The 23625-nt window shown below is 39.8% G+C and overlaps 1 long non-coding RNA gene across 2 annotated transcripts in view; it reads right to left on the minus strand.

The window, feature by feature from the left end:
• The window catches only part of LOC103885352, a 39550-nt gene extending 25537 nt beyond the window's left edge, over positions 1 to 14013 (minus strand). Inside the window, exons 1-2 of one of the 2 annotated variants that reach the window (XR_001903671.3) lie at positions 13566 to 14013; positions 6487 to 6579 (exon numbers count right to left, since the gene is read on the minus strand). This is a non-coding gene — a long non-coding RNA (uncharacterized LOC103885352). The remainder of the gene's footprint in view (positions 1 to 6486; positions 6580 to 13565) is intronic. The other variant, XR_648390.4, reaches the window with a different exon arrangement.
• Between the last annotated feature and the right edge of the window lie 9612 nt (positions 14014 to 23625).

Below are 23625 nucleotides of genomic sequence, written 5' to 3' on the forward strand. Positions count from 1 at the left end.
TCTGATTTGCAGACTATGAGACTCTATAATCCTCTGCTCAGACAAGGGATGGCTGATCCAGAAAAAACAGCAGTGAGTGAGATACTATGAAGAAGTCAAAGGCATAATACAAATGATCCCTGTTCTCTAAGCCAAGGTATCACCAAAATAAGAGATCCGTATAAACTGCAATAAATAACAGCACAAGATATAATGTCACCAAACAGTACAACAGATCCTCAACATCCCAGACAGATACAAGATATTTCCAAGAAAAAATCTGAGGAAATTCATAAATTTTCTAAAAGCATGCAATTTTTCTCATAAATTGTAGCTATGCATAGCTTCATAGATGGGATTGCCTCATACCTGATCAGAATACAGACAAACTGAGCAGCAGATGGGGCTTGCTCAATCACTGAGTGACTCGCTCTGCTCATAGCTTCATAAAGATTAAAATTCATACTTCAGCACAGTTAATCCACGCTGGACCATGGGACAATCTCATATTTTAAGTAGTTAGTCCTATGAATCCTATGAATAGTAATACAGGAATTCCAAGGTTTAGCAAGAATATTTATGGCCAGAATGAGAGGGGCAATTAATACGTGAAAGGAGCTCAGAGATGAGACTTCACCAAGTCCTCTTCTGAATGACTTGCCTGTTTTCTCTTACCTGCTGATAAGATATTCACATCTGCCTGTAAGGCTGAATTACGCCCCTACAGACTCTTTTTGCCTTCCTTTCAGGTTTCAGGGCCTTTCATCAATGGGGTGTTGGGCTCCAAGAAAGCACACACAGAACATTTTATACCTTTTACCAAGGCTGGGCAGAGGGAGATCAGTTACTGTTAATTACAGATGCTTTCTGTCATAATGGGCCAGATTTTCAAAAGAGTCTCAACTGCAAAGCTCCCAAATGCCATGCACAAACCTGGTAATGGCCCATGCAAATTGAATACTTAGTGGGTCTGTGTGCGTTCCGTTCCAGGGACTGCCTTTGAAAATTTAGCCCCATAACTCCAAAGCATTTGTAGCATCATAATCTGTCATCATTAGCAACAATGCTTGACTCAGTGCTCAACATTCTTATTAAGCATGCAATTATGAATGCAGACAATGTTTAATCACTTTTACAAAAATACAGCTGTGTTGTTGGGGAGCTGTCATTTACTGCTCATTAATGATTGATTTTTTTAACCATCTAAATTGTTTTCATGAGAACAGCAGATTAACTATAAAGAATTCATTATCGGTCATTAAGGAATATTAAAATGGAAAACCTTTACAAGATGTGTCCTGTCTTGCTATGTTCAGATGGGGCTGAAGCACTCTTGCCAATATGGGGGAGAAAACAAAAAAAAATCTTTCTTCCAGACCTCTGGTAGGGAGATAAAGCTGAGGAAAGGTGGGGTGAAAAGAGAAATCAAGAAAAAGATCTCTTTTTGTTGAAATAAAACATTGATTACATTTTACAATGGCAATAATTTACCCCCAATAATTACTTCAGCTATTGTCCAGCTTGTTTAAGCATTGACTGAGCTGTGGGTACCAATCGATTCAGTGCAGATTGTTAATAATGGACTATTTTGAAAACTTATAGCTGTTTCTCCATACCTCCCATACACAGGAAGACACTCATTTCTTTCCCACACTGCACACCTAATTAAAGATGAGTCAGGGCATTATTTTACGGCCAAGCTTTTTATACCCTGGATACAGAGAGCTGGGTTCTGTTCCATCAAATGTCTCCTGAAAATACTGTGATTAAATGCACTTATCCACTGCTACCTACAAAGAAAGTAAGTTGCAAAACCTATTAGGACATTAGAAAGATCAGATTGCTCAATGTCATGCCGTCCCTGGATTTCCAGTTTGGATGCTCAGTGCCCCCGTACCTGGGACTCTTCATTTCCTCACTTGCTCAGTGGCTTCCAGGATCCAATCATGAGGAAGTTTTTTCAATTACAGCTCTTTATTCTTCTTTTCTAGTGCGTCCTTACTCCTGGTCTTCTCTGAAATGTCTGTCTTAGTTCTTTTCAAAAATATTTTGGATTTTTTTCTGATAACAACTGTAATATGTATGTTTTGGAAAATATAGAAAGGCACATAAAAAAATTGAAAGCCATCTGTGGTCCTATACCTGGAAATAATCAGATATGATCACTGCTAACATTTTATATTTGCTTCCAGTATTTCTCCTATGAGCATGTTTATAATTGTATGATCTTGGATGAGTTACTCATTTTCCCGGTGTTCAATTTTCTTTTTCTGTAAAATAGGGAAATAGTAGTTCCTATTTCATATGGTGATTATGAAGATTAAATAAGTTAAAATTTGGAAGGCACTTTGAGAAGTGTCCAACATAAATTAAGAGCTATGCACATTCTAGCTATCATGATCCTATACATTTTTGAGTGAAAACAGTATTAGGAGAATTCAAAAGGAAAGAAGGACCTCTTACTAACTAGTAAAAATTTTAAACTGTTAAAATTCACAAGTGATGCTGATGCTACAGGTCCAGGGAGCCCTACTCTGAGAACCACCGCCTTATGTTAAATAAGAGAAAAACCAACCACAAATGAGAAAAACACTAATAAGGAATGGGAGTATGTATGGTCTAGTGAGTCTCCCCTGGGAAAAAGTTATTATGGGATTTCACTGGTGTTTGTGCCACCAGGAATGATGTGGTATGTGGAAATGACTTCTAAATAAAATAGCTGGTGACCTACCACTTTGGTTGGAGTCACTGCCAGGTAGTACATCTTTTAGTGACACATCCATATTGTTTCGCCCAGGATATTCCAGCATTATATGTGGAAGAAATCACCAGAAATTGGAAACTCAGGTCTGAGAAAAGCAGATACTCAGACTCCCTGTGCCTGGGAAAGCATTAAGGACAACTGAGGCAATCTATTGCTTTCCTTTACTTTGCTACCACCCTGAAGTGCCCAGGGATGGAGAAAAACAGTCAATGTGAATATTTATACATTTTAAAAAGCATCATACTACTGCTATTGTTTTACATTCAGCTTTTTCTGTAAGTAATATATTATGAGCATTTTTCCATTTCCTTTTAAAAAACTTTAATCCATTCTGTACTATTTCATCACATGGATGTACCTTACCTTTTAAGTAATCTCCTTCTGGGGGTATGTTTGCTTCATTAATTTCTCTATTATAAATAATTCTGTACTGATTTTTTATCCATTGTTCATCTTTTATTGCTTTCATGTACACAGCCAGAAATTTCAGATTTGGAAGTTGTGTGTCATAAGTATAAAGGGTTAAGAACCACTGCATCAGAATTTTGTAATTATAATAGAAACTCTAGAATAATTACAGCCAGTGTTCATAAATACATTTTGTCCCAAAAAGTTAAAACTGGAAGACTTCCTTTGTCAAAAAATCTATCCAAAAATACACTTTAAAGTATTTGTCTCAAAGATGTTGAGGTACAAACAATAACTCTACAAAAATGATTTGCCTGTTTCCACAGTAAATTTTGGTTATAAAGACACTGATGTGTTGGCTTATGGGACTGTTCTGGTGCCTGATACATGAAAGGATAAATAAATATTTTGAATCAATGAATGATTAAATGATGAAGCATTCACTTATAAGCACAGGCCACTCAATATTGGTTAAATCGTATTGGTTAAAGAGAAATAACTAATATCTCATATTCTGTGGTAATATATACATTGCTGGAGTGCTGGAGTGTATTTGCTTTTCATATGTTCCGTGGTGTCAGGCTGAACACAAGCTATGATGTTAGAGTTAGTCCCCAGGGGCGAGAGCAGAACATCTGAAAGATACACTTAGCTATCGTATTGAGACCATCTGCATTAAAACCATCCACTCCAACTCTTTTCTCATGATGGCTCCTAGACTGCTGAATCATGAGTGATTTCTGCTAAAAGGATCTCCTTTCATTAAACAATAGTACAAGAAGCCATCACTGTGGGTCAGGGATTCTCAATCTCTGCTGAATTTCCTGGGGAATTTTTTAAAAGAAGATAACTAAAAAATATATATATATAACGAACAAACAAACAAAAAAAAACCACTATCAATGTCCAGGTCTCATCTCAGGATAATCAGAGACACTGGGGCAGGAAGAGGGGTGGGCATCAGTTCTTTATACAAGGTCCTCCAATGTACCACCACAGTCAAGGAGCACTGCTTTAGAGAATGTAAACAGCCAACATAATACAACTTTAGGCACCCTATGACCTCAAGAGAACAGTGACATCAAAACATCTTCCAGGCATCACTTTGCTATGTAGAGACAGATTCATAGTTCTTTCAGGCATTGACTATCTTTGTAAGTACTAGAAGTAATATCCAGAAGCCTGTCAAGTTGCAAACCTGTGGAATAATTTGGCAAAGAGTGACGAAGTGCCAAACTGGAACAACTCATGGGCAATGTTGGCTCTAACGTGTAATTGGGATGAAATGGAACTATGGTACAAGTTATTTTTGGATTTCCAACATCTTTTTATAGTAACTACTAAATTGGAATGAAAATGCTTGCACTCAAATTGATAGTGCCTTTAAGTGGCAAGAAAATCTTTTCTGAGCTCCTTTGGACCCATTATCTCTGAGGTTTCTGTGATGTAAATTGTACCTTCCTGCAGAAAGCTACCATCCCTGATGGCTGACAGTTCATCTCAGTTCACTGAGAGTCAAGTAAACCGGCAGTCACAACCTGCTCAAATTCCATAATTGAATAATGAAGGTGTGGAATTTTGACCTTGGACTGAGTTAATTAATTATTTAATTTACTTTATTATAGACATATATAAAAGTATGTATATAATATGTATATGCCTTCAAATTTGTATGTGTCATATATATGTCTTCTAGTAGGCTACTTTGGATATTATATAAAGTAAGGTTCATACTTTGAACATAAAAAGTGTACATTTTTAAAAGTAAACAATGTTCATCACCCATGCTAAATCGTTATTAAACATATATTTAAAGATGATCAGTTTGAAGGGACACTACACAATTAGAATACCTAGGCTGTCCATCTGAGTCAATCCACTCTTAGCCATTGCCAAAAACTGTCATATGAATGAATACGGATGTCTGCACTTTTGGAACAAAGTTATCCAAACCTTCACTTCTAAAACTAGTCTTCAACTATCATGTGTCTTGAGTGTCGATTGTGGGTGAGTTATTATGGCAGAGGAGACTGACTCTGCCAAATCGTTGCTCCCCCTTCCAAAATACAGAGTTGTTAATGAGTAGCAGCTGCCCAGCCAAAAATGACATTCCTGAGTCCCTGTGGGACCCTGTGACTCATTCTTGCCAATGGGATGTGTGTGAGGCAATGGGGCCAATGTGGTTGAGGAGTCAATGTGACTTCTGCAACCACTCTTTCCACAGAGTGTGTACACAGACTTGGGAAGCCACATATTGAAGATGATAGAACTGCAAGATGAAAAAAGACTAGGTTTCCTGACTCACTACTTGGAAGAAGGCTACTCATAAGCCAAGGATATCTATTTTGTACTTTATTGAATGAGGAATACATTTCTATACTATTTGGACCACTATACACGTTAAGTGTTTTTACAGAAGCTAGCATCACACTCATGCAAATGATATATCTGTCCCTATTACAACTGATAAAAAATCTTTGAGTGATGCTTCTTCAAAAACTTTGTTGTGACTGGTCTGAAACATGTGTGACTTCTAGTAACTGTAAATAAGAGATTTAATGGGAAGGCATATTTTGCAACAGCTGACATTTAGAAGCATAAATATATTTAAAAAGAATAAAAGTGTTTCTTACTCAGATGTTTTAAATCTCTGGTGAAACTAAACCGAGTTTAGTAATTAGAGTTAACCTGTTCCTAAAGGAAAATTTAGTTTCATATTGTCTGTTAACTGGAAATTAGCTCACTACTGTAGTTCTAAATATGGTATATATTCCCTCATATGTATTCTTTCAGATTTTTTCATAGAATCATTTTAACACAGTATCTATTTTATGAAAAATAAATGAGTCATGTTCTATTGCTTCTCCAAATGTGAAAAAAAATTATATGAAAATATACACATTAAATTCAATATACTGCCAATAAGATTCCTTTTCTGGGAGAGGGTTCTACCTGAGAACCAGGAAGAAAAACAGGAGGTTTTATGGTAACACTATGTCAGTATCAAGGAAAGCTAGCAACAGAGCAAAAGAATCTCTCATGGCCTTCAGAGCTCTGAAAACCACTACAAAGCTTCCCATCTATGCAATAACAAGGCAAGGCAAGCAGTTATCACAAAGAAATACTGCCAGGCCAGGCTGCATTCTGATTCATGGTCTTTTGAATAACTAGATACTTGTCTCTAGACAAATACTAAACCTCTTTTGGTCTCATTTTTCTCATTTGTGTGCCATAAATAAGAATAGGTAATTCATATGATCCCTTCAGATTCAAAACAAAACTTCTGTGAAAGTTTATCACTTCCCTAGAAAAAGACCTTTGTGAGGTATGGGTACCTGGTAGATCTAAAAGTCCAAGGGCTGCACAAGCATGAATACGACGGCCAGTCTTCCTAGGCAGCTACCATAGCCATAGTCCTTCAGTTGCACCTGGAAAACAATGTAATGGCATAAATGCAGGGACCAGGAAACATGATTATATTACTTAGCAAACAGGTTTCTCAGGCATGTAGTCATTGTAATGTAAGCAGTAACCTTTTAAAGAACATTTTATTTTCTTCAAAATTCTTTCCATTTGTATTTATTCAGGAATTGAAAACATGAACATTTCACTTAGGATCACCTTAGCTAATAAACATTTCTGGAAATTTTATTAACATTTGAAGCATTACTGTTAGAACAAACCAAATAATTAAATAGTAGAAGGTATATTACATCAGATCTGCTCATGCAGATTTTCAGGTAATCAAGACTCACTTTCAAACATTAAAAAAAAAAAATCAATGGATAAAGCAGAGAAGTCATTTCCTCTGAAAAAATTAGGCTTATATCTTTTTATGGGACTGAAGCTGGGCACTGTCATATGAATAAATAAGATCAATAATGGTACATCCATGAACAGCCACTCCTGGAATTTCAAGACCTTAGAAAATGTTGTAAACAGACACACAAACACAAACACACACACAACACACACACACACACACAAACATATACACAGTATTGAAATAAATAAGCCAAGCCTGCAAAGCCTTCAACAACAGAGTTCTTAATGGAAATGATAGACCTTTAATGATAGAAACATTAGCAGACCCTGTAACAATATTGTAAGTCATTTCTAAGTAACAATATTGATAAGACAAGCCTTTCGAAACCACCCAGGACACCTCTTTAGCTAATTAAAACCAGAGAGTGGCTGTGGCTCTTTTGTCATTTACAATATTGTAGCTCTGATCATCCCACAGTGAATGATTTTACTTCAGTAATAACCCTGATCCAACATTCGTTAGCAATTATCACATCAGACTTTATCTACTGGTAACAACTGGTTCGGAAGATATTGCCCTGCATGCATTAATTTCATCATGCTAATAAAGTTCCCTGTTATAAAAAGCAAAAACATATTAACCTGTCTAATGCAATATAAGAAACATATATATCTTTCTTGCAAAATGATACACCAGCATTTCATTTTTATTTCAAGACTTAAGTGGGTAAAGTATATTAGAACAGAAAGTAACAAGCTATAATCTTCAGTGAACACAATAACATAACTAAGTCCAACAAATTTTCCTGTGAGTAATTGCAGCTATTGTAATTTATAAACATTCGATTACCTTGGAATTTGCATAACAATGCAAGACTGCTCATTTCTAAACACTGAACACTGAAATAGAAGTACATGCATCTCGTCTTTTCTGCAAAAGTCAGGGAGGCCACTGCTGGCTCCAGTTAACTCTCTTGGAGCATCTAGCACATGTGGACTGATGGGAACATTTAATAAAGATGCAGATGTGACTGAAAATGACCAGCCAGGATCTCCAGGACACAATCTGTGGCATACAGCAAGAAATCTATAAGGACTTGTTGAATGAAGTAGGAGGGGAGCTCTGTTATCTTACTCAAGAGTAGTAAGCACTATTTATAGGTCCAGGATCTATCCTGGAGACCTTTTTCCCTTCCGCCCTCCTCTTGCCCTCCTGAGCTTGCCCAGGTACCATCTCTATGTCTAAGCGAGGAATTCAAAGCAGGGATGCCCCACTTTCCCCTTGATTAGCACCCCTCACCTCCACTTCACTAACTTCCCTGTCCTACATTGATGATGGGACACATTTGCATGATCTATTCCTTCCCCTTCAACCCCAAGTTCCCTACTGGCTTGTTCTGTTTTCAGAATGTTAAATTTGAAGGGCTTACTAATTGTTAAAATCTCAGTGGAAAAATGAATCATGTGATTAAAACTACTATGTGGCCTTTCTCTCTTCTGTCTCCAAGGACTCATCCAAAACTGTCAACTCTTTATTAAAGCAACACCTTCACTTTCTAGAGAAAATGACTTCACAGTGTTACCACCAACTGTGGGACGCCCAATCACTCTAATGAAAAAAATTTTTAAGTGTCTGCAGCTTAATTAAACCCTAAGCAAATTAAACACGTCACCCTCTTCTGTAGGTAAAGCAGAACACTGACATACCCACTGTTGGGGCAGTTGAATGCATCTGTACACAAAGAGCCTGGGCTCTTCCCTGAGACACCAGTCAAAGGAAAGCATTGTACAAGCTAAAGCCTATTCCCATTCAGCACCTGGGGATTTGTCCACACCAACCAGGCAGGAATGCTCAGCTCTCTCTCGGGAAATGTGGTATTCACACATACAGTGTAGTACTGGCTGGAGGCCTAGCAAACAGTCACAGGAGTGCGGAGGATTTATAGACTGAAAATGAGCACATAGACAGCAGCCCCGAGTTCTCTCAGAAAACATGTGTGCAGCGACTGAACTGTGGGAGGCCTACGTGGGGCCCCCAGAGCTTGGCAGAGCCTCTAGTGGGGACCCAGTGTGTATGTGAACATATCAGAGCTATAAATCTGGTAACAAACACTCCTTTGTGACCTTATGAAGACTGTGAAAGACAAAGGCATTTTAAGATTGCAATGTCAGGAAAGAAGGAGGCCATTTGGAAAGCTGACTTTCATATTGCTGATTTTCAACTGCTTCTAGGCTTCTTGGGTCTACATAGAAAAAGCCAGAGTAGGGCTTCACCTACAGCCCCACAAGACAGCTGTGTCCACAAGGCATGACCTTCTGGAGAGAGCTGCACCTCTAAAGGTGAACACATTAATCTGATGACAGTTTCTTGTTCAGTTCAAAATGCTGGCCAAGGACATCCCTTTAAAATTTCTAACGAAACTTTAAAAAAAAATGTATCCAGCCAAAATTTTATCCCATTTCATTAAATTTTATATTCTTCATTAATTACAGGGTCACACTCAGAAAGCAACAAGTAGGCTACAAGAGGTAGGTAGGGATGGAGGTCGTGGATCCCAGTAGACAATTAATTGACTGTACTTTGAAATTCATGGCAAAACATTTTATTTACTTGTCCCAACACATACTTAGCCTACCCTCTGGGCTTCCATAGCTCTTTCATTCTGGAATCCAGTTCCAGAGTTTATGGCCTCCGAGGCTTATGGTCCTTCCCAAGGAAGTTCTCTTCACCTATTAATATGCATCATGGTTCTTCTTCTCAGAATGGTGGTTCTTGTGAAAGCCAAGCAATTTTTATGTAATCTACACCTGAATGGGAACTTTACAATGGATTTGGGTAAGACTTCTGTATTTTGGTATCAGTTTTACCTGTCTATTCTACTTAGTCTGAAGAAAGAGGGGAAAGGAAGAGATAAAAATAATCCTACTGTAATTTTCATAACAAATTACAAAATTTTAAATTTCCTATCAAATTTTCATATCAAATATTTTCAAGCAAACAGACAAGCTCTATTGCTTGTCTTGTGGTTTTTGAGCAGACTATTGGTCTGAAATTCTAGTCCATTAACAGTTCATTTGCCTATACTTAATTTTACAATGACACCAGACAAAAACAGCAAAAATAACAACAAAGAAAACTCACAGGCCTGTTGCTCTGAAACTGAAGTTGCCAGTCATTTTATTTCACAGTATTTCTCAAGCCCATTTCTTCACTCACCAATAACTCACCCACCATTGTTACAGAGGATTTTTGACCACCCAGGAAAGCAAATGCTGTCATCCTGACTTTACTGCTCAGAAGATACTTGTCAATTAAAGTCACCTCCAGGTCTTAGCTAGGAACAAAGACCAAATTCCAGAGATTCCCCTTGTCTTTCCCAAAATAGAGTTAGAGCTCATTTCCTAATTTTTTTCACCATTTACATTTGGCCACACCGCAACTTGTAGACATGGGGTTACTATTCACATATTAAAACTTGCTTATTTCCAAATAAACATCCATAGCTTTAAATGCTCATATAGCCACTATATAGATTTAAATAATTCTAAGATACATCTTATATCTTGTGTAAGATATATCTTGAGTAAGCATATTAAACAAATGCCTTTTTAAGTAAGAACTATTTTCAGTGCTGCCTTCTGGTTTCTGAGTCATCTCTGTCTCGCTCTTATAACTATATGTCTCCCAAAAGCCATCTAGTACCATAACATACATATATATTTATAAAATGCTAGTAATGTTTCATTCCTGCCTTTTTTACATGAAGGGCTTGGAAATATATGTTTTCTATGGACTGCTGTTTTTAACAATAATAGAAAGAGGGGAATAATAATAATAATGGCAAATATTCCTTGAGTTTTCATAATGTACCAGGCACTGCACTAAGCATTTTTCAATGTACACAATCTCACTTAATTCTTAATATACCTGTCTAGAAGGTAGGTACTATTATGATTATTACCATTTTACAGAAGAATAAACTAAGGCATATGCCTGTGGTCCAGGGATAACCAAGAATTCAAACTTACATCTTCCCAGTTTCAGCATCCAAGCTCTAAACTGCTGTATACCAGGGCATAGAAATAGGACTACCAGCCATAGCTTTGACTTAGAGGGGGGGAAAAAAAACGTAGCACAAATGTGTATATCATAAGTATGACATACATATTTAGACTGTATAGTTTAAAACTACAAATATTTTTTCTGTTTGCCAGTGTAATACATGCATAATTTGTGAATTAAAACTTAACTGAGCACACCATGATTGGAAAACTACAAAATACTTAAAACTTACATCAACTCAGCCTCCATTCCATTATCAAGAGAGAGGCTGTTTATGCATTCCTATTCTGGCAATTAAGGACAAGTATGTTTTCTAAAGTGAAGGTTATTTTGACTTTGATAAGTATATAGCTCACTGTCTGATCATAAAGGGCCAGAGCTGAAGAAGAATAACAGAGTACTTTGTCCTTCACTTCAGGCATGATGGCTGGACCTCCGTGGTTGTAAATTTTCCAATATTTGATGGCCACAGTGTCAGCAGCAAAATGATGCATAATAAACACAACAATACATTATGTGCCACTTCTTGACTTGGTGCCGAGTCAGGGAAGGAAACAGTCTACTTTTGAATGGGTGTTCGGAAATAACACACAGACAGTATGTATTGGAGAGATCTGAAGAGGAAAATTCAAGCTTCTTTTTCATCCCACAGTCTCCAAACTATTATTCTTTGAAACTGACTATCTGGAGTGATGTGAACCCCTTTACCACCACCGTTGGGTTGATATCAGGAAGCACAGCATCCACAGGCTTTCATCTAGCCAGGAAAAAGGAAACAGAGCTTATTTTGAACAGGAAGGAAAAAAGATATTTGATGAAAGCCAAAGAAACAAGCTGCCTAAATCCTTTGACAAAGTAGAGACGAAAGGAATGAGCTTCTGAAATAATGTGGAGACACATTTTTCTATCATGTTTTTAATCATGATTGAATCATGTTTCAATCATGTTTTTAATTGTCCATTCTATCCAGAACATTTGTTGCAAAGTCCAAAACCTTCCTTTACAATGAAAAGAGAAAATACTGTTCTAAGGCGTGCATCTATAAAATGGTATTTCTGAGGCACTCAGGAAAATGAAAGCTCTAGAAAGGGAATGATGTGGGGGAGGCACACATGGCTTCACCTTTGACAGCTGTCTCCCCATGGAACCAAACCAGAGACTCCTGGTGCAAGTGGGGACCTCAGAAGTCACTGGGTCCATCCCTGACATTTTATAGATGACAGGCTTAAAACTGTTAAGTAACGTGCCCTAGGTCCTGCTTGGGGTTGTACTGTCTGAATAACAAATGGCAAATGGACAAAAACAAAAGAGATCATAGTCTAAGTTACTCAAAGACTTTCTGTAAGGAAAATGGTAGTTATGGTCCCTAAGTCCAATTATCTACAAAGCTTAATATAAGACATCCAAGAAATATACACAGATACATAGATAGATTCTCTATATATGTATTATTGTGTATATATGTGTGTGTGTGTGTATATATATATAAAATTCTTGCTTTAGGAAATGTGTGTGTGTATGTATGTGTATATATACATGTAAATATATGTGTGTGTATATATATGCATATACATGTATATATGTGTGTGTGTATATATATACATACACATATGCGCGCACACACACACATTTCCTAAAGCAAGAATTTTTTAAAATCAGATATTCTGTGAGACATACTTGCTTTATTCAGTATCGGTTTAGGGTTTCTCACTCAGTTGTTCTTTCCAGAAAGGATATTTGTAAAGTCCAGGAATTATTCTCAGGGAGTAAAAGCAAAACCGAACATTTGTGTCCCTCTTTCATTTGAATCTCACATCAAGTCTGTAAGTGCAAAAGCACTTACATGTCAACCGAATTCTTACTGTCAAATCTAGATGAACAGAGATTGCAATAGAGAAATGTAGATATTTTCTAATTTCTCTGTATTCTACCATCTTACCCTAGGAGCTCAAAAATGACTCTACTCTTTTCTGGAAAAAAGCACAAAGGAAAATTCCTGGGTTGTGTGGCTTCTCATAGTCCCAGAACTTGGGCTACATCTGAAAGTTCCAGATGACATCTGCCCAGCACTAGACACTGGCTCCAATTCACAAGATGGCCCACCCAAGACTAATCTCCATCTACAAGGTCCCTTGGAAGACGGGATGGACTCCATACAGGCCAGAGGCTGTGCATGCTCCCTTCAAATCTTAGAACGTCACTCAGGAAACATTAAGGTGGACATTCAAAATGGTAAAAAGACTCCTTCTGGCCTAAGCATCCCCTCACACACTTTTCAATATCATAATTTATCCATAAAACAATCAGAGTTCAAGAGGATAATTATTTCCCTAAGACCAAGTTCACTATGACCTGGTCTCCAAGAACTTCTCGTTATTATCAACTATTGTGGGTCAGTCCCAACTATATAATCTTTACAAGTGTTATATTCATTCATATTTCTATAAGTAATATAGCTTCTTGTTCCCTGCACCCTGGGCAAATTGCCTTCATATTCCCCACTCCCACCCCAGCCTGGAGTAATAGGAAACATTCAAATTGTTCTCTCAGCCCTCATGCCTCTAATGATCACCGACAAAATCCTACCTGCAACCAGGACTCTCACTTAGCGGTATAGTTTCTGAGATAAACCAAAATTTTTCTTCTCCTTCTTCCCATCCTTTCTTGGTCTTCATTTCATACAGATAATAGTGTGTGGAAAAAACATGAAAGGAAAAGTGATGTTCACCGAAGAGCAACTCAAGGCATATGTGTGGACACAGGGAAAGGCCGCCCCTCCCAACTGGGTGGGTGTGGGTGATAGGTCATGTGTGTATAACCTCAGATCTTTGTTAGCACCAGCAGCTGGAACACATTTCTCTCTCCAAATAGCAGGCTCCTGGAGTTTCTCAGCATCAACAACAAGAGAACCTGTCAAAGAAGTGGGCCAGAGCTACAGCTCTGCTTCTCATACACATGACTGAAGAGAAGCAAAAGAAAAATATCACTTCACTGCTAGCCTAGTTTGACTCTCTCTCTCTCTATATATATATATATGTGTGTGTGTGTGTGTGTGCGAGCGCGCGCACGCACGCGCGTATATATATGTGTGTGTGTATATATATACATATATATGGCAATTATGTGTACAGGACTACAGTACTGGCCAGACTCCTTGGACATCTAAGGATGAATGAGGCCCAGCCCTGCCCTCATGGATATTACAATTTAGACAGAAAGATTTACATAAACGTTCATATGACTAGCTACAAATTCATAAGCCAATGTCCAAATTAATGTACTAAGAACAACCCTAAAATAGAATAATTTTTCTTTTTTCTTTTAAATGAATATTACACATGAAAGTTATCTATTTCAAAACACTCATCATAATAAGGTAACACATTCTAATTCACAGTTATGTTTTTCAAAAGTTTTGAAATCTCATTGTAACTGCTTTCTGAGTAGTTGCACAAGGATGGGGAAAAACAGGAGTGGGGAAGGGAGGAGTATTTTCTTCCTAATATTGTTTAGAATTATAGACTTGTGATGGTAATACGAAAGACACTGTATCTTAATCAGTTCTATTGCTTTAAACATTTCTATAGACAATGTATCTTCTTATTGCCTGCACCCTGGGTAAACTGCCTTCATACCCGCCACTGCCCAGCCTCTGTTTGCCACTGTTTCTGAAGGGTATATTCATCCCAATAGGCTCAAAGATGTCCAATCAATCTTTTTCACCAGTTGCAGAGTCAAATCTAATGAATAAAACAGAGGGTCAAGCCTAGCAATACTACTATAGGGCAGAAAGCAAGTACGGCTTTACACTGAGAGTGTGGTTGTCAAATACTGCCCCTGACAGCAATACCACCAGAAGACTCACTTCAATGTTTTAAGCAAAAACAGAATTGTTGAAATAGTGTATAATCTCCTATGTTAATCTAGGCAGACCATGAACAAAAGACTGCAAAATCTCAGTGGTACAATGCAAAAAAAAAAAAAAAAAAAAAAAAATCCATTTCTCACCCCTGCTGTATTTTTCACATGGATTATCACAGGGACTCTACTCCTTGTGATATCACATGGGCCTAGGCTGACACAAGCTCCATCTCAACATTTGCTTCCATGATGGTGGTGGCAGTGTAAGTGGATCTTTTAAAGCTTTCTCCTGGGAGTGACACAAGCTACTTCTGCTCACATTCCATTAGTTAAATAAAGTCACATGGCATCCTCAACTTCCAAGCGGTTGGAGGAGTAGAACCCTGCTAGGTTTTTGGCAGGAGAAAGGCCAGAATATTGGTGGGTAGCCTCTGACTAACACTTCTCATGTATTATCATTCTTTAAAGAAGCCAAGAATCCTTTGTATGTACATTTTGGAAAATTAGTTTGTAAAAAAATCCTCATTATTATATGGTCACTACCATGTGTTAGATTTCTTTACATGCCAGAGCTACAACACAGTTGAAGAAGCCATTTTTTAAAATTTTTATTTATTTATTTATTTTACCCAGGCTGGAGCGCAGTGTTGTCATCTCGGCTCACTGCAACCTCCGCCTCTCAGGCTCAAGCAATCCTCCTGCCTCAGCCTTGAGTACCTGGGACTACAGGTACACACCAATATGCCTGGCTAATTTTCTTTTTTTGGTTGAGCTGAGATTTTGCCACATTGCCCAGGCTATTCTTGAACTCCTGGACTCAAGTGATCCACCCACCTTGGCCTCCCAAAGTGCTAGGATTACAGGCATGAGCCACCACACCCAGCCTCAAGAAGCCATCTTAATGCTTGTGGTTCACTTTTAAGGTGCAGGCAGGTTTGTGAGAGGCATCTGTATGACTGACAGGGGATGCGGTACGGTGTAAAGGAGGTAGGAAGGAAGCTACCATGCCAGGTGGACTCACCTGTGCCAAGCACTGCTTTACACTGTACACACAATATCTCATTTACTCATCCCAACAGCCCTGCAAGGTAGGTTTCACTATCGTCATTTAAAAACTGAGAGAAATGGAGACATAGCTTAAAATACACTGTGCCAGCCAAAGTCATGAGTAATAGTGTTCAAACTCAGATCTGCCTAGTTCCAGAACCCATGGAGTGAGTCACATGAGGAAGTCCAAATGATACAAATTCCCTTTTTACTTTATCTGTATCGCTTTTATTGCCCTTCTAATGAGGCAACTGATTTTAAAATGAGAACGTGCTAAGCTCTGTAAGGACAGGGACTTAGCTCCATTCATCTTTGCCTGACTGGTAATGACTAGCAAATACTACAGCACATAGTAGGTGCTCAAGAAAATACTGATTGTTAAATGCATGTTGAAAGTCAAGGTTATTCTCAAAAGCAATATTCCCTTTCTCTTCTCCCGCACAGCACATGAAAGGAGACTGACAAGATGAAATGTTTCCTTAGTGATTCTCAAGAAAGGCAAAGCTGTCAACATTTTCTTTCATCAAGAGTGTTCACTAAGCAAGAAAATAGAGAGCAGCTCCCACAGTGCAGACCTGAACGTGAAGATAATGGTCAACGGGGCTCTGCAAGCTGTCTGAGTTCCCACTCCCAACAAGCTCTCGACAGGAACACGCCCGCCAGAGAAACAGAGGGAACCTCATTTTGCTAGGAAACAACACACAGCTGCACAGTTCCATACTCCACTTAATCCCAGACACAAATTCACAAGTTGTCCTAAATGTATCACTCTACTGGGAACTCTTTTTTCTTTTCTATTTCTAACCAGTGTCTGCCATTTGATATATCACAAATAAATCATGTTTCTCTCTCTCTCTCTCTCTCTCTCTCACACAAACACACACACACACAGACACACACACACACAGGCACACACAGAAATACACACACAATTTTTCTATCTTAAAAAGGTTACATTCATTTTGGGTCTCCTCTAAAATTGCCATGCAGGCCACTGGAAGTCACAACATGATACTGTTTCTTTACAAAGATACTATGATTTTCTCCTGTGGTAAAGGATTAGTACTGTCACTGCTCCATCCAAGAATCCTTTCTAAGCTTTTTCTTTTAAGCACATAAGCTATGCTTTTAATTGGGCATTTCATTAGAGAAGAATGAGGCATAAAGGAAAACAAAATGGTCTGTAGTCATTTGTTTCAAGGAGATCATTCCAGTCATCAACGTCTGAACCCTGCTGAAGTAGTTTCAATTTTTCTTCTCAGCCATGGGTAAAGCAATGTTGACAACACATATTTCTCTCTGTCAAAACATTTCACTTACTCGGCAATCTGTAGACAGTTTGAGAGTCATATCACCAATGAGCAGCGCTGGAGCATTCTTCCTATTATTTTAAAATCAAAATGGCACGTGCCTCGTGAGAGGGGCACAATGTGGGCCGAGATCCAAATTGAAAAGAAAAATGCTAACAGAGTCAGCAAGTAAAGAGGGCACTGTAAATAACAAGCCTCATTACTGAGCCACAGAGAAAGATGGGCCAGCCTCCGTCCCATTTCATTGTGAAGGCTTGATCCTGTTGCCCTTGGATTTCAGTCTCCTGGGAGGCCACTCAGGGATTTCTGTGAGATGTGTGCTCAGTACCAAGCTTAGGTTCACACTTGTGAAACGTGTTTCATACCATGAGATCTAATTAAATGATGATTTTGGCTGGGAGTGAGAAGAGGAAAAAGCAGAATCACTGGTTAAAGAATTGCATCCAAGTACCAGAGAAAGATGGGCCCTATAGATGTGCCTTGCATAGGACAAAGAACGGGAGACCGAAACTAGACACACACTGACAAAATTGCTTATGGCTCCCACAGATGACTATGGTGAACCATCTCAAAGTGGCTCATTTTCAGTGAGAAATATTTAAAAGAAATAATTCTGGAGAAAATGGCAATGTACTGCCCAATAATGACTTCAGGCTACAAGATAGATACTGCAGGGCATCCAGGCCACAGCACTGGCAGAAAACAAACACTGAAGCAAAGCTGAAACACTTACTGTCAAGGCCAGTGAACATTCACCAGTCACGAGGTTCAGATTCATGGGCATTATTGTTAAAGCTCGTGGGAGAAATACACCCAAAAAGCAGCAAAGAGAGTCGATAAAAACCCTCCAAGCAATCACCGGCTCACCAATGGGCAGCCACACATCTCCCCAGGCTCTCAGGGGAGAAGGCAGTTTACCAATTACTGCTGATTGGCTGGGTTAGTGAAATTGCTCAGACCTCCTACCATTCACCTCCAGCCTATCTTTCAATATATCTTGCTGGGGTCTGCTAAACTTATTTTCATCCATTTATAAAAAGGTCAACTAGGCTATGTGTTGACTTGACAGTAGTAAGTGCTTCTGCTATCATCCCTGATGATATTAGTCTGGCTGGGTTTCACAAGTGTGCAGTTTATTTTTCTTTAAAAATTCCATGATTTTTCAAGTTGGTACCAGCTGTTATCACTTTAATAGAGATCACTGTATAATTTCAAAATATCTTACTCTCTCTAAAACTATTCTGATGCTCAAAACCGTCTGGAGCTCAGAAGTGTGCTTCTTGCTTCTGTCTCTTATATGGATGGGTTAATTAACTGCAGTCATCATGCTATTAAGCTGGGCTACAACCCAGGGATCATGCTTTACCACAGCCACTGCCTTCCAGCATGTTCCTATAGACACACACAGGTACGCACAAGGGGGTATGTGATGATTAATATTGAGTGTCAACTTGATTGAACGATGTAAAGTATTGTTCTAGATGTGGTTTCATTGCCTGAGCAAATTAACACATCTCCTGGTACCTGGTGTGCAGCCATTGATTAGGCAAATGCCTTTTTCTCCATTCCTGTCCATAAGGCCCACCAGAAGCAATTTGCCTTCAGTTGGCAAAGCCAGCACTATACCTTTACTGTCCTACCTCAGGGGTATATCAACTCTCTGGCTTTGTGTTATAATCTTGTTTGGAGAGACCTTGATCACTTTTCCCTTCCACAAGAAATCACACTGGTCCATTACATTAATGACATCATGCTGATTGGACCCAGTGAGCAAGAAGTAGGAAACACACTGGACTTAATGGTGAAATATTTGCTTGCCAGATGATGGAAAATAAATCCGAATAACCTTCGGGGACCTTCTACCTCAGAAAAATTTCTAGGGATCCAGTGGTGTGGGGCCTGTCGAGATATTCCAAGGTGAAGGATAAGTTGCTGCATTTAGCCCCTCCTACAATCAAGAAAGAGGCCCAAAGCCTAGTGGGCTTATTTGGATTTTGGAAGCAACACATTCCTCATTTAGGTGTGTACTCTGGCCCATTTATCAAGTGCCCTAAAGGCTTCCAGTTTTGACTGGGGTCCAGAACAGAAGAAGGCTCTGTAGCAGGTCCAGGCTGCTATGCAAGCTGCTCTGCCACTTGGGCCATATAAGCCAGCAGATCCAATGGGGCTTGAGGTGTCAGTACCAAATAGGGATGCTGTTTGCAACCTTTGGTAGGCCCCCATAGGTGAATCATAGCAGATATCTCTAGGATTTTGGATAAAGGCTCTGCCATCTTCTGCAGATAACTACCTTCCTTTAGAGAGACAATTCTTGGCCTGTTACTGGGCTTTGGTAGAAACTGAATGTTTGACTATGGGTCATCAAGTCACCCTGTGACCTGAACTGCCTATGATGAACTGGGTGCTTTCTGACCCATCTAGCCATAAAGTGGGTTGTGCACAGCAGCATTCCATCATCAAATGGAAGTGGTATATATGCAATTGGGCTCAAGCAGGTCCTGAGGGCACAAGTAAGTTACATGAGGAAGTGACTCAAATGCCCATGGTCTCCACTCCTGCCACCCTGACTTCTCTTCCCCAGCCTGCACCAGTGGCCTCATGGGGAGTTCCCTATGATCAGTTGACAGAGGAAGAGAAGACTAGGGCCTGATTTACAGATGGCTCTGCACGATATGCAGGCACCACCTGAAAAGTGGACAGCTGCAGCACTACAGCTCCTCTCTAGGACATCCCTGAAGGACAGTGGAGAAGGGGAATCTTCTTCCCATTGGGCAGAACTTCAAACAGTGCACCCGATTGTGCACTTTTCTTGGAAGGCAAAATGGCCAGATGTGCAATTATATACCAATTCACTGGCTGTAACCAATGGTTTGGCTGGATGATTAGGGACTTGGAAGAATCAAGACTGGAAAATTGAAGATAAAGAAATTTGGGGAAGAGGTATGCAGATGGACCCCTCTGAGTGGTCAAAAACTGTGAAGATATTTGTATCTCATGTGAGTGCTCACCACAGGGTGAACTCACCAGAGGAGGATGTTAATAATCAAGTGAATAGGATGACTTGCTCTGTAGACACCACTCAGCCTCTTCCCCAGCAACCCCTGTTATCACCCCATGCCCAGTGGGCCCATGAACAAAGTGGCCACAATGGCAGGGATGGAGATTAAGCCTGGGCTCAGCAACATGGACTTCCACTCACCAAGGCTGACCTGGCTACGGCCACTGCTGAGCGCCCAATTTGCCAGCAGCAGCACAGACCAACACTGAACTATTGATATGGCCATTCTTTGGGGTGATCAGCCAGCTACTTAGTGGCAGGCTGATTACATTAGACCTCTTCCGTCATAGAAAAGGCAGCAGTTTGTCCTCACCAGAATAGACGCTTACTCTGGATATGGGTTTGCCCATCCTGCATGCAGTGCTTCTGCCAAGACTACCATTCGTGGACTCATGGAATGCCTTATCTACTGTCATGGTATTCCACACAGCATTGCCTCTGACCAGGGCACTCACTTTACAGCTAAATAAGTGTGGCAGTGGGCTCATGCTCATGGAATTCACTGGTCTTAGCATGTTCCCCATCATTCTGAAGCAGCTGGATTGATAAAACAGTACCTTTTAAAGTCACAATTACAAAGCTAACTAGGTGACAGTACTTTGCAGGTCTGGGGCAAAGTTCTCCAGAAGGCCATTTATGCTCTGCATCAGCATCCATTATCTGGTACTGTTTCTCCCATAGCCAGGATTCACGAGTCCAAGAATCAAGGGGTGAAAGTGGCACCACTCACCATCACCCCTAGTGACCCACCAGCAAAATTTTGCGTCCTGTTACTACAATATTTCGTTCTGCTGGCCTAGAGGTCTTAGTTCCAGAAGGAGGAATGCTGCCACCAGGAGACACAACGATTCCATTAAGCTGGAAGTTAAGATTGCCACCTGGCCACTTTGGGCTCCTTCTACCTCTAAGTCAATAGGCTAAGAAGGGAGTTACAGTGTTGGCTGGGGTGATTGACCAGGACTATCAAGACGAAATCAGTCTACTACTCCACAAAGGAGGTAAGGAAGAGTATGGGTGGAATACAGAAGATTCCTTAGGGCATCACTTAGTATTACCATACACTGTGATTAAGGTCAATGGGAAACTACAACAGCTCAATCCAGGCAGGACTACAAATGGCTCAAACCCTTTGGGATGGGCCAAGGGCGGTGGCTCACGCCTATAATCCCAGCACTTTGGGAGGCTGAAGCGGGTGGATCATGAGGTCAGGAGATTGAGACCATCCTGGCAAACACAGTGAAACCCCATCTCTACTACAAATACAAAAAACATAGCCAGGCATGATGGTGGGCACCTGTAATCCTAGCTACTCAGGAGGCTGAGGCAGGAGAATGGTGTGAACCCGGGAGGCAGAGCTTGCAGTGATGTGCAACTGCACTCCAACCTGGGGGACAGAGCGAGACTCCGTCTCAGAAGAAAAAAATAAATAAAAACCCTTCAGGATGAAAGTTTGGGTCACTCCATCAGGTAAAAAACCACAACCTGCTGAGGTGCTTGCTGAAGGCAAAGGGAATACAGAATGGGTAGTAGAAGGTAGTCATTAATACCAGCTATGACCACGTGACCAGCCACAGAAACAAGGACTGTAATTGTCATGAGTATTTCCTCGTTATTTTGTTAGGAACATGTTTGTGCATGTATACACTTGTAATATGAAAATATCTTCATTTTACTTCCTTTCCTTTTCCTTTATCATGTGACATAAGATTTATTGACTTTATATCACCATGTACGTGTTGTCAATTTTATGTAATAGCATTTAGGTTAAGGTTTAATGGGCTTCCAGTTGTATGAAGGATAGCTGTATTATGTTAGGCATAATAATGTCCTTACTGCCTTTACTTGAAGATTAAGCATGATTTCAGGAGATGTGCATGGGTTCAAGTTGACAAGGCGGGGACTTGTGATAGTTAATACTGAGTGTCAGCTTGATTGGATTGGAGGATGCAAAGTATTGTTCCTGGGTGTGTCTGTGAGGGTGCTGCCAAAGGAGATCAACATTTGAGTCAGTGACTGGGAGAGGCCGACCCACCCTCAGTCTGGGTGGGTACCATGTGATCAGCTGCCAGCGCAGCCAGGGTAAAGCAGGCAGACTAATGTGGAAAGACTAGACGGTTTTGTCTCCTGGCCTACATCTTTCTGCCACGCTGGATGGTTCCTTCCCTTAAACACGGGACTCCAAGTCCTTTAGCTTTGGGACTCTGGATCTTTGACCACAGACTAAAGGCTGAACTGTCAGCTTCCCTACTTTTGAGGTTTTGGAACTCAGACTGGCTTCCTTGCTCCTCAGTTTGCAGGCGGCCTATTGTGGAACTTCACCTTGTGATCACGTGAGTCAATTCTCCTTAATAAACTTTCCTTTATGTATACATTTATCCTATTCTGTCCCTGTAGAGAACCCTGACTAATACAGCATACCTTTACAATTTCTTTTCATTCTCTTTTTTTTTTTTCTTTGAGATAGAGTCTCGCTCTGTCACCCAGGCTGGAGTACAGAGGTGCAATCTCAGCTCATGGCAGTCTCTGCCTCCCAGGTTCAAGCGATTCTCCTGCCTCAGACTCCTGAGTAGCTGGGATTACAGGTGTGCACGACGATTCCTGGTTAATTTTTATATTTCTAGGAGAGACGGGGTTTCACCATGTTGGCCAGGGTGGTCTCAAACTCCTGACCTCAGGTGATCCGCCCACCTTGGCCTCCCAAAGTGCTGGGATTATAGGCGTGAGCCACCGGACCCGGCCTTCATTCTCTCATGAGGAGGAACAATTGGGTAGTAACTAACTGGTGGGGTAGAAGGTGGTGGCCACTTAAAGGCCATTCACACAGTTTGAGTTAATTTGGGAATTTAATGGCAAAGGTAAGGGAGAACAGTAAAAATTAAGAAGTTTATTAAAAAATAATTAATAGTTTAATTAAGTCCCACCTTTATCTCATACACATAAATGAGTAAATACTGCTATGTACCGATAAATATTATTTATTAATACTAAAATTTGAATTTCACATAATTTTTATGTGTCCCCATATATTGCTCTTCCTCTGTTTTTTTTTTTTTTTCTTTCCAATCATCTAAAAATGTAAAAATCATTCTTAGCTCTGGGGCCATGCCAAACAGGCAGTAGGCTGGATTTCATCCACAGACCAAATTTTGCTGACCCCTGTCCTAAAAAAACGAGACTGACCATGAGAGTATGTGTGTGCACACATGCAAATGTGTTAAACTAGATCTGAAGACAATTCCAAAGAAGCTCCTATATGTTTAGCAGGAGTGATCTCATTGCAAAAAGATGTTAGCTTCCCAACTGATTATACTGAAGTGAAAAAATTATTACAATACATAAGCTCCTTGGGGGCAGAGACTATGTCTTATTG

Source organism: Papio anubis, chromosome 5 (assembly GCF_008728515.1).
Source record: "Papio anubis isolate 15944 chromosome 5, Panubis1.0, whole genome shotgun sequence".
Lineage (NCBI taxonomy): Eukaryota > Metazoa > Chordata > Mammalia > Primates > Cercopithecidae > Papio > Papio anubis.